This window comes from Tachypleus tridentatus, chromosome 2 (assembly GCF_004210375.1).
Source record: "Tachypleus tridentatus isolate NWPU-2018 chromosome 2, ASM421037v1, whole genome shotgun sequence".
Taxonomy (NCBI): Eukaryota; Metazoa; Arthropoda; class Merostomata; order Xiphosura; family Limulidae; genus Tachypleus; species Tachypleus tridentatus.
This window is the reverse complement of record NC_134826.1, coordinates 136,157,205-136,166,408: the sequence shown is the minus strand read 5'-3', so window position 1 is coordinate 136,166,408 and position 9,204 is coordinate 136,157,205. Positions and strand designations below refer to the sequence as shown.

Genomic DNA, 9,204 nt, shown 5'->3' with positions numbered 1-9,204 from the left:
GAATATCATTTTTTTTAATGAAAAGAGACAAACTTCTAATGTTCTTTCCGGTTATCTTATTTACCCAGTAGTAACAAAAATCGATTTTAAACATCACTTCTTCCCCCTCTATCGAACTACACTAAACTTGTCTAAACTCATTTTGAAACCAGTGTCAAACTTGTGTGGATTCAACTTTCACTACATATTATTTGTACCGTTCCCAGTTTGTCACATCTTTTATTTTTTCATGTTATCTAATCTAATTAAAAGCAAAGCGAGCTCGAACAGTTCCCCCTCTTTCCTGTGATTCTGTTTCCGACTCCAACAAACCACGTGATCTCCACATTTTATGCAGGAAATTGACATTCTTCATCAAGCATGTTAATCACGTAAAGATTTCTAAAACTATGAGGACAATTTCTAAAAGGCATGTTTTAACAGTGTTTACAATTCCCCTAGGGACATTCAAGTGTCCCTTCTATTGAAGTATATATTTGTGTATTGTGCACCCTCCGTACTCTGTGTAACGCCTAATTTTCTGTAACACTTATCACTAAAATTCTTTATTCCCAGGGTAGTCAAGATTGACGAAAATGCTGATTTTAGCGGGTTGATTAGTGTGCTCCAAGTCCAACTCCAACAACTCCAGAAACGACGACATTCTTTACCGACAATAAAGTGTCAGCAGTGTCAGGTACAGTGCGTTACAGTCAACTTTTTAAGGTACAGTACATTAGAGTCAGTCATGTCATGTAGAGTACGTTAGTATCAGCTGTGTCAGGTAAAGTACGCTAGTGTCATATGAAGTACGTTAGGGTCAGCTCTGTCAGGTGCAGTATGTTAGTGTGGTATGAAGTACATTAGGGTTATACTCTAAATAACGTACAGTAATTTAATATTTTTGTAATATTTTAAAGTAACCAGCTTAGTATTTATTTGTTTATTTTGAATTTCGTGAAAAGCTAGCCGTCCCTAATTTAGCACTGTAAGACTAGAGTGAAGGCAGTTAGTCATCACCACCCATCGCCACCTCTTGGGCTACTCTTTTACCAACGAATAATGGGACTAATCGTCACATTATAACGCCCCACGGTTGAAAGGGTGAGCACGTTTGGTGTGACGGGGGACAGGGTTTTGAACCTGCGAACTTCAGATTACGAATCGAGCGCTCTAACCGCCTGGCTATGCCGAGCCGACAAGTTTGCTCAGGAGTTCTGTAATGAGGCACAATCAAACTATTCAAATTATTATCTATTATTATATTCAGCAGATATTAGCTAGGGTTAGCTGTAATACACATAAGAGATAATTAACGTATGTATAAGATATTAACTTTGGAAACATTTCTAGTATGGATAACATTAAATATAGTGGAGTATCTATTTGTTAACTAGAGCACAAGTGTTTTGAATGTTAAACAAACGAAAAGAAAAAGCAACAGAACAGCAGTTAATTAATTTTTTTTCGACAAGATCAAAGTAAAGTATGGCTCGAGTGATGAAACAAGTCAAAGGTTATTTGGTGGAAACTGAATTCACTGGCATGTGGAAAACCTAGTATTTTAAACCTATAAACTATGATCGATCTTATCTAAAACTGTAGTTCACCATAAACTGTACAGTACACAGGAACAGTGGTGGAACATGTTTCTCCCTAAGATAATGAACTGAGGCTACTCACATACAATGTAAAACAAAAAATAGTTCACTAGTAGCTATAGAACAATAGCCCAGAAGTAGTTATGGCATAGTAGTTGAGTAGTAGCTATAGAACAGTAGCCCAGAAGTAGTTATAGCATAGTAGTTCAGTAGTAGCTATAGAACAATAGCCCAGTAGTAGCTATAGCACAGTAGCTCAGTAGTAGCCATGGAACAGTAGCCCAGAAGTAGTTAAAGCATAGTAGTTGAGTAGTAGCTATAGAACAATAGTCCAGCAGTAGCTATAGCATAGTAGTTCAGTAGTAGCTATAGAAGAGTAGTCCGGTAGTAGCCATTGAACAATAGTCCAGTAGTAGCAATAGAACAATACTCCAGTAGTAGTTATAGTGTAATAGTTTAGGAGTAGCTATAGAACAATACTCCAGTAATAGTTATAGTGTAATAGTTTAGGTGTAGCTATAGAACAATACTCCAGTAGTAGTTATAGTGTAATAGTTCAGTTGTAGTTATAGCATAGTAGTTCAGTAGTAGCTATAGCATAGTAGTTCAGTTGTAGTTATAGCATAGTAGTTCAGTTGTAGTTATAGCATAGTAGTTCAGTAGTAGCTATAGCATAGTAGTTCAGTTGTAGTTATAGCATAGTAGTTCAGTAGTAGTTATAGAACAATAGTTCAGTTGTAGTTATAGCATAGTAGTTCAGTAGTAGCTATAGCATAGTAGTTCAGTAGTAGCTATAGCATAGTAGTTCAGTTGTAGTTATAGCATAGTAGTTCAGTAGTAGCTATAGCATAGTAGTTCAGTAGTAGTTATAGCATAGTAGTTCAGTAGTAGTTATAGAACAGTAGTCCAGTTTTAGTTATAGAACAATAGTTCAGTTGTAGTTATAGCATAGTAGTTCAGTAGTAGTTATAGCATAGTAGTTCAGTAGTAGCTATAGCATAGTAGTTCATTAGTAGTTATATAATAATAGTTCAGTAGTAGTTATAGCATAGTAGTTCAGTAGTAGTTATAGCATAGTAGTTCAGTAGTAGGTATAGCATAGTAGTTCAGTAGTAGTTATAGAACAGTAGTCCAGTTTTAGTTATAGAACAATAGTTCAGTTGTAGTTATAGAACAATAGTTCAGTAGTAGTTATAGCATAGTAGTTCAGTAGTAGTTATAGAACAATAGTTCAGTTGTAGTTATAGAACAATAGTTCAGTTGTAGTTATAGCATAGTAGTTCAGTTGTAGTTATAGCATAGTAGTTCAGTAGTAGTTATAGAACAATAGTCCAGTTTTAGTTATAGAACAATAGTTCAGTAGTAGTTATAGAACAATAGTTCAGTTGTAGTTATAGCATAGTAGTTCATTAGTAGTTATAGAATAATAGTTCAGTAGTAGTTATAGAACAATAGTTCAGTTGTAGTTATAGAACAATAGTTCAGTTGTAGTTATAGCATAGTATTTCAGTAGTAGTTATAGAACAGTGGTCCAGTTGTAGTTATAGCATAGTAGTTCAGTTGTAGTTATAGCATAGTAGTTCAGTTGTAGTTATAGCACAGTAGTTCAGTTGTAGTTATGGCACAGTAGTTCAGTAGTAGCTATAGAACAGTAGTCCAGTAGTAGCTATAGAACAATAGTTCAGTTGTAGTTATAGCATAGTAGTTCAGTAGTAGCTATTGAACTGTAGTTTGGGAGTAGCTATTGAACAGTAAGTAGTCCAAGAGCTATAACCAACGTGTTAAGTCCCCACAAGTATATAATATTTTCTAACATGAACAATATTTTCCATTCGATTAATTTCTACAGTGTATTTTACTTTCTACAGGACCTGTATGTAAAGCCTGTGGTGTCTGTCTGTTGCTGGCATGTCCACTGTGAACGTTGTTGGTTGCAGACATTGGTAAGTGTCGTGTTACAGGCGTTGGTTATGCTCATTTATGAAACAATTGAATGTGAATTGTTAGCTTTAAGTTTTCATACCATGTAAAGTACGTTATTGTTTAGCTGTGTCAGGTACAGTACATTAGTGTCAACTGTCTTAGGCTTAGTACATCAGTGTCAACTGTATCACGTACAGTACATTAGTCTCTGTTATATCAGATACAGTACGTTAGTGTCAGCTGTGTCAAGCACAGTACGTTAGTGTCAGTTGTTTCAGGTACACTACATCAGTGTCAACTCTATCACATACGTTAGTGTGAACTGTGCGGGTACAGTGCATTAGTGTCAGCTGTGTCAGGTACAGTACGTTAATGTTAGCTGTGTCAAGTGCAGTACGTTAGTGTTTAACTGTATCAGGTACATTACATCAGTATCAACTCTACTGCGTGCAGTACGTTAGTGCCATCTGTGTCAGGTACAGCACATTAGTGTTGTGGTATTAGTTGTTTGTGTCCTACTTTTAATAACATGCAGTAATTTAATACTCTTGTGATAAATTAAAGTAACCGACTCAATAGTGTTTAGGAGTTCTTTAATGAGGTACACTCAAGCTACTGGAGTTCTTTAATGAGGTACACTAAAGCTACGTTTTTTTATCTTACGCATGCGTTACAACGTTAACTATAAAGCTCTAACAGTACAAGAGTGGATAAAATCTGTTGAATAAATTTGTCACAAATAAGTGTCAGAGCTGTACATGGAAGAAGGACGGTCCCACGAACTATGCATCTTCTGTATACTGTTTCTATTTAACGTATTCTATTCACAAAATATAAAATTGACGCATTGGGAAAATTTCAGTAGAAAAACCTTAAAAACTGTTCAAAGTGTATTGAATGACTAAGTATAGAAATCAAACAACGTTACATCACCTGTAGAAATACGGCCGTTTGTGAGTTGTTACACTCGCAGCTGTCCCAGTCCGTGTCTTCATAAATCTGAGTAATTTGTCTGATTCCTTGTGTTCTTCTACGCAAGAAACATAATATTAATAAAGTTTAACTTGTTATTTCGTGATCAACCACAGTATTGTAGTGAAATCACTGTAAAACTGTTTTATTATGACAGATAAATTCTGTAATATGGAGAGTTGTGTGCTTTTGACCTTTGCACGTGTTACATGAGTTGCAAACTTAATTATTTCTAGAGGATTTATTTATTTTTTAAGGATTAGCAAGTTCACGGTTTGCGTTCACATGTTAGTAGGGTCATCGGAACTCAACAGTACAAGAATATTGGCGGTGGGTGTTGTTGACAACTGCCTTTCCTTTGGTTTATCAACTCAAAAGTAAGAATGAATACATGTTGATGAAACTGTGTAGCTATTCGGGAAATTAAGAAAGAGAGAAACAAACCTAAGTTAATAAATTACGGTTAACAACTCCTTCCGTAATTGTCTAATATTAACATAAAGAATTAGGGTATAGGTTTCTTTGAACCGGTTCGTTTCTGCTCTGCCACCATTAGAAGAGGGAAAGCAGTACCATAGTTTTCGCCCAGGCCTAACAGGGGGTTCTTTTAACAAACAAAGGGAAAGCACTACAAAACTGTAGCACGGGTCTCACAGTAGAGAGAAGGGGTAATTGATAAGAGAAGAGGAAGCAGGACGAAAACTGTTACATAGATCTCACAGTAGGGGGGTTGACAAATGAAGAGAAAGCATTGGGGGGATCCTTGTTTAGTTCTTAAGGGTTTGGTTTGTTTTGAATTTCGCGCAAAGCTACTCGGGGACTATCTGCGCTAGCCGTCTTTAATTTAGCAGTGTAAGACTAGAGGAAAGGCAGCTAGTCATCACCACCCACCGCCAACTCTTGAGCTACTCTTTTATCAACGAATAGTGGGATTGATCCTAACATAATAATGCCCCCACGGCTGAAGGGGGGAGCATTTTCCTGTGACGGGGATTCGAACCCGTGACCTTCAGATTACAAAGTCAAACGCCTTAACCACCTGGTCATGCCTGGCCCAGACTAAGGGAAAGCTTTGCCTAAACTGTAACACAGGGTCTCACAGAAGGGCTGGGGAGTCTTGTTAAGAAACAAATAGAAAATAGTAACAAAGATTTAACGCATAACTTATTACAACAGTGGGTTTGTTGTTGTTGGTCAAAAAGAGAAAGGAAAGTAGTCTGAAGTACGAGAATAATAATAAATGTCAAATGTCAAAAACACAACAACCTCAAAACTGTAAGTGTTCGCTGAATTTGTCGGTGTAGGGGTGAATATTAATTAATTTAGAGTTGAAATTTGTCGACTCTGAAAAAAGATAATTTATTCTGACGCATTTGTTTCTAGAGAAATAATGCAATCTTAAAACCAGAATATTCATAAAACCAGAATATTCCCATGTTACTTAGAAATGCTTTTATATACGACATTAAACGTAAAGCAATTGTCGTCCTTCAAGGGTTTTTTTACAAGTCTATCATAACGAAATTTCAACCTTTTGTGGCTATAGAACAGTGATGAAAGATTATAGTTCTGAAAAAAATAATTCTAACAAAATACTTAGATTTCTTATTATTTCTTTGCTCCAGGGAGTTAAGCGAGTATGCCCCCAGTGTGACACCATTACTTTCCCTTCAGACTTGAGAAGACTAAATCTCTGAAGAATTTTATCCCCATTGCTTGAAACACCGGTGTTACTTCGTTCTATCTCATCAGCTGAATCTTCAGATAGAATTCTTGTTTCTCCAGATGACTGAAGGTGATACAATGACCTTTACTTTGTTGAAGAAATCACTGTTTTTGAATCGTTTGTGTGTGTGTATGTGTGTGACGAAGATAAAACGGAATAACGAACAGAACTTGAAGAGCGATAGCGAATAGACCTCGTGGTGTATTGTAAACTAAAGGTGAAAGTGAAAAAGACATCTCGGTGTACTGTAAACCAAAGGTAAAAGTGAAAAAGGCCTCGTGGTGCACAGTTAACCTAACGTAAACTGTTCATCGCCAAATATTGTGTTTTTGAAACAGTTTTTACTGTACAGTGATGGGTTTCTGAAACGTCACTTATCACAAGATGAATGTTTCCGAGATAATGCTTAGAATAGAATGATGTGTTTCTGAGGCAGTGTTTACAGCAGAGTTGAATAGAATGATGTTTTTTTGAGGCAGTGTTTACAGCAGAGTTGAATAGATGGTTTGTGTTTCTAAAGCAGTGTTCACAGCAGAGTTGAATAGAATGATGTGTTTCTGAGGCAGTGTTTACAGCAGAGTTGAATAGAGTGATGTGTTTCTGAGGCAGTGTTTACAGCAGAGTTGAATAGAATGATGTTTTTTGAGGCAGTGTTTACAGCAGAGTTGAATAGATGGTTTGTGTTTCTGAAGCAGTGTTCACAGCAGAGTTGAAAAGAATGATGTGTTTCTGAGGCAGTGTTTACAGCAGAGTTGAATAGATGGTTTGTGTTTCTGAAGCAGTGTTCACAGCAGAGTTGAATAGAATGATGTGTTTCTGAGGCAGTGTTTACAGCAGAGTTGAATAGAGTGATGTGTTTCTGAGGCAGTGTTTACAGCAGAGTTGAAGAGAATGATGTGTTTCTGAGGCAGTGTTTACAGCAGAGTTGAAGAGAATGATGTGTTTCTGAGGCAGTGTTTACAGCAGAGTTGAATAGATGGTTTGTGTTTCTGAAGCAGTGTTCACAGCAGAGTTGAATAGAATGATGTGTTTCTGAGGCAGTGTTTACAGCAGAGTTGAATAGAGTGATGTGTTTCTGAGGCAGTGTTTACAGCAGAGTTGAAGAGAATGATGTGTTTCTGAGGCAGTGTTTACAGCAGAGTTGTTGTTGGATCCAACTCTTCCATGAGCAGGGTCTTTTGTGTTTAGCTGCTGAAATCAAACGTGGACAAAACAAGTATTTAGTTTGTAAAGATCAAAAATATATCTGGATATAATGTTTACCAGATTTATCATTTGGTTTATGCGTCTGCTTAAAATCCGAACTCTTAAATTATCTAATGGAAGAATGCTTAGATGTTTCGTTGTGGGGGAACTTTAATTTTAGCTAACATTCATGAGGATTTCTCATTACGTCCATAAGCCCACAAACTAACTACAATTGTTTACATGGTGTCGACAGGTGTAATGAAATAACGTTTACATGAAGTTTTAAAAAATCGCAAGAATATTTAATTTATCGCGGGCTAATAATACACATATTCCATTATTTTTATGTGCTAGTCCGATTTTTTGTTCTCTTCGATCGAAATGATAGAAAGAGGAGACAAAACTGGTGGGCTGAGAAATTGTTGGATTTTCAACGGCAGTAGAAAAAACTAAGAGAGTTAATCTTCACTACCTGTTATTGTTTGTTTGTTTTTTGTTTTTGAATTTCGCACAAAGCTACTCGAGGGCTATCTGTGCTAGCCGTCCTTAATTTTGCAGTGTAAGACTAGAGGGAAGACAGCTAGTCATCATCACCCACCGCCAAATCTTGGGCTACTCTTTTACCAACGAATAGTTGGATTGACCGTCACATTATAACGCCCCCACGGCTTAAAGGGCGAGCATGTTTGGCGCGACGAGGATTCGAACCCGCGACCCTCAGATTACCAGTCGCATGCCTTAACGCGCTTGGCCGTGTCGGGCCTTTACCTGTTATTAAATCTATGGTGTTTTTTAACAGTTATTAGAAACTGATCATTTTTATACCTCCATACGAACACGTAGCAAAGAATTCTTTACAGGTGATTAAATATTCTACTCTTTTCCATTAAGATCTTTAATCTTCCAGTGAAGGATGAATAATTTCTGTGATGAAACACGTGAAATATTAGTTGGATTTTAATAGAAAATGTATAGAGAAAACGTTTCCTTGAATGTATTAAGCTAGTTGTCCCAACATCTCAACAATATCTTAGTAATTCATTTATAATATTAGCTATTTATAGCAACATTAAACATTTCTTTACCGACTCGGTGAAGCGGAGGGCAGACTGCAGGGTTTTATATTCCCGCTGCTTTATCCAAGCCCGTTTCCTTGGTTGTGGTTTCGCTAGATAGTAGATAGGGACAGTGGGAATTTCGGTAATTCATTAGATATTCATCCGAGTAGTATCTTAGCGCCCTTCATCATTATCATTAGCTATGTTTACCAACATTTCAACAATATTCTAAAGTAATTCATCTATGATCTGAATATTCATTCCAACACATTAAAAATATCGTCCCCCATTGCTACAGCGGTAGGTATTCAGATCTACAACGCTAGAATCAGGGGTTCGATTCCCTTCGCTGGTCACAACAGATAGCCCGATGTAGCTTTGCTATAAGGAAACACGTAAAAACACTTCAGCAATATCCTAAAGTCATTCATCTATAATATTGAATATTCATCCCAACAAGTCAACAATATCTTAAAGTCATTCATCTATAATATTGAATCTTCATCCCAACAACTCAACAATATCCTAAAGTCATTCATCTATAATGTTAAATTCATTCCAACAACTCAACAATATCCTAAAGTCATTCATCTATAATGTTAAATTCATCCCAACAACTCAACAATATCCTTAAGTCATTCATCTATAATGTTAAATTCATCCCAACAACTCAACAATATCCTAAAGTCATTCATCTATAATATTGAATATTCATCCCAACAACTCAACAATATCCTAAAGTCATTCATCTATAATG

At 36.4% G+C, this 9,204-nt stretch overlaps 1 long non-coding RNA gene across 1 annotated transcript; it reads left to right on the top strand.

Annotated features, from left to right (window-relative positions):
* Positions 1 to 565: 565 nt before the first annotated feature.
* On the top strand, positions 566 to 8,989 carry LOC143245199 (uncharacterized). Its single transcript, XR_013025500.1, has 3 exons — positions 566 to 676; positions 3,449 to 3,523; positions 6,101 to 8,989. It is a non-coding gene; the product is annotated as an uncharacterized LOC143245199 (long non-coding RNA).
* Positions 8,990 to 9,204: the final 215 nt, after the last annotated feature.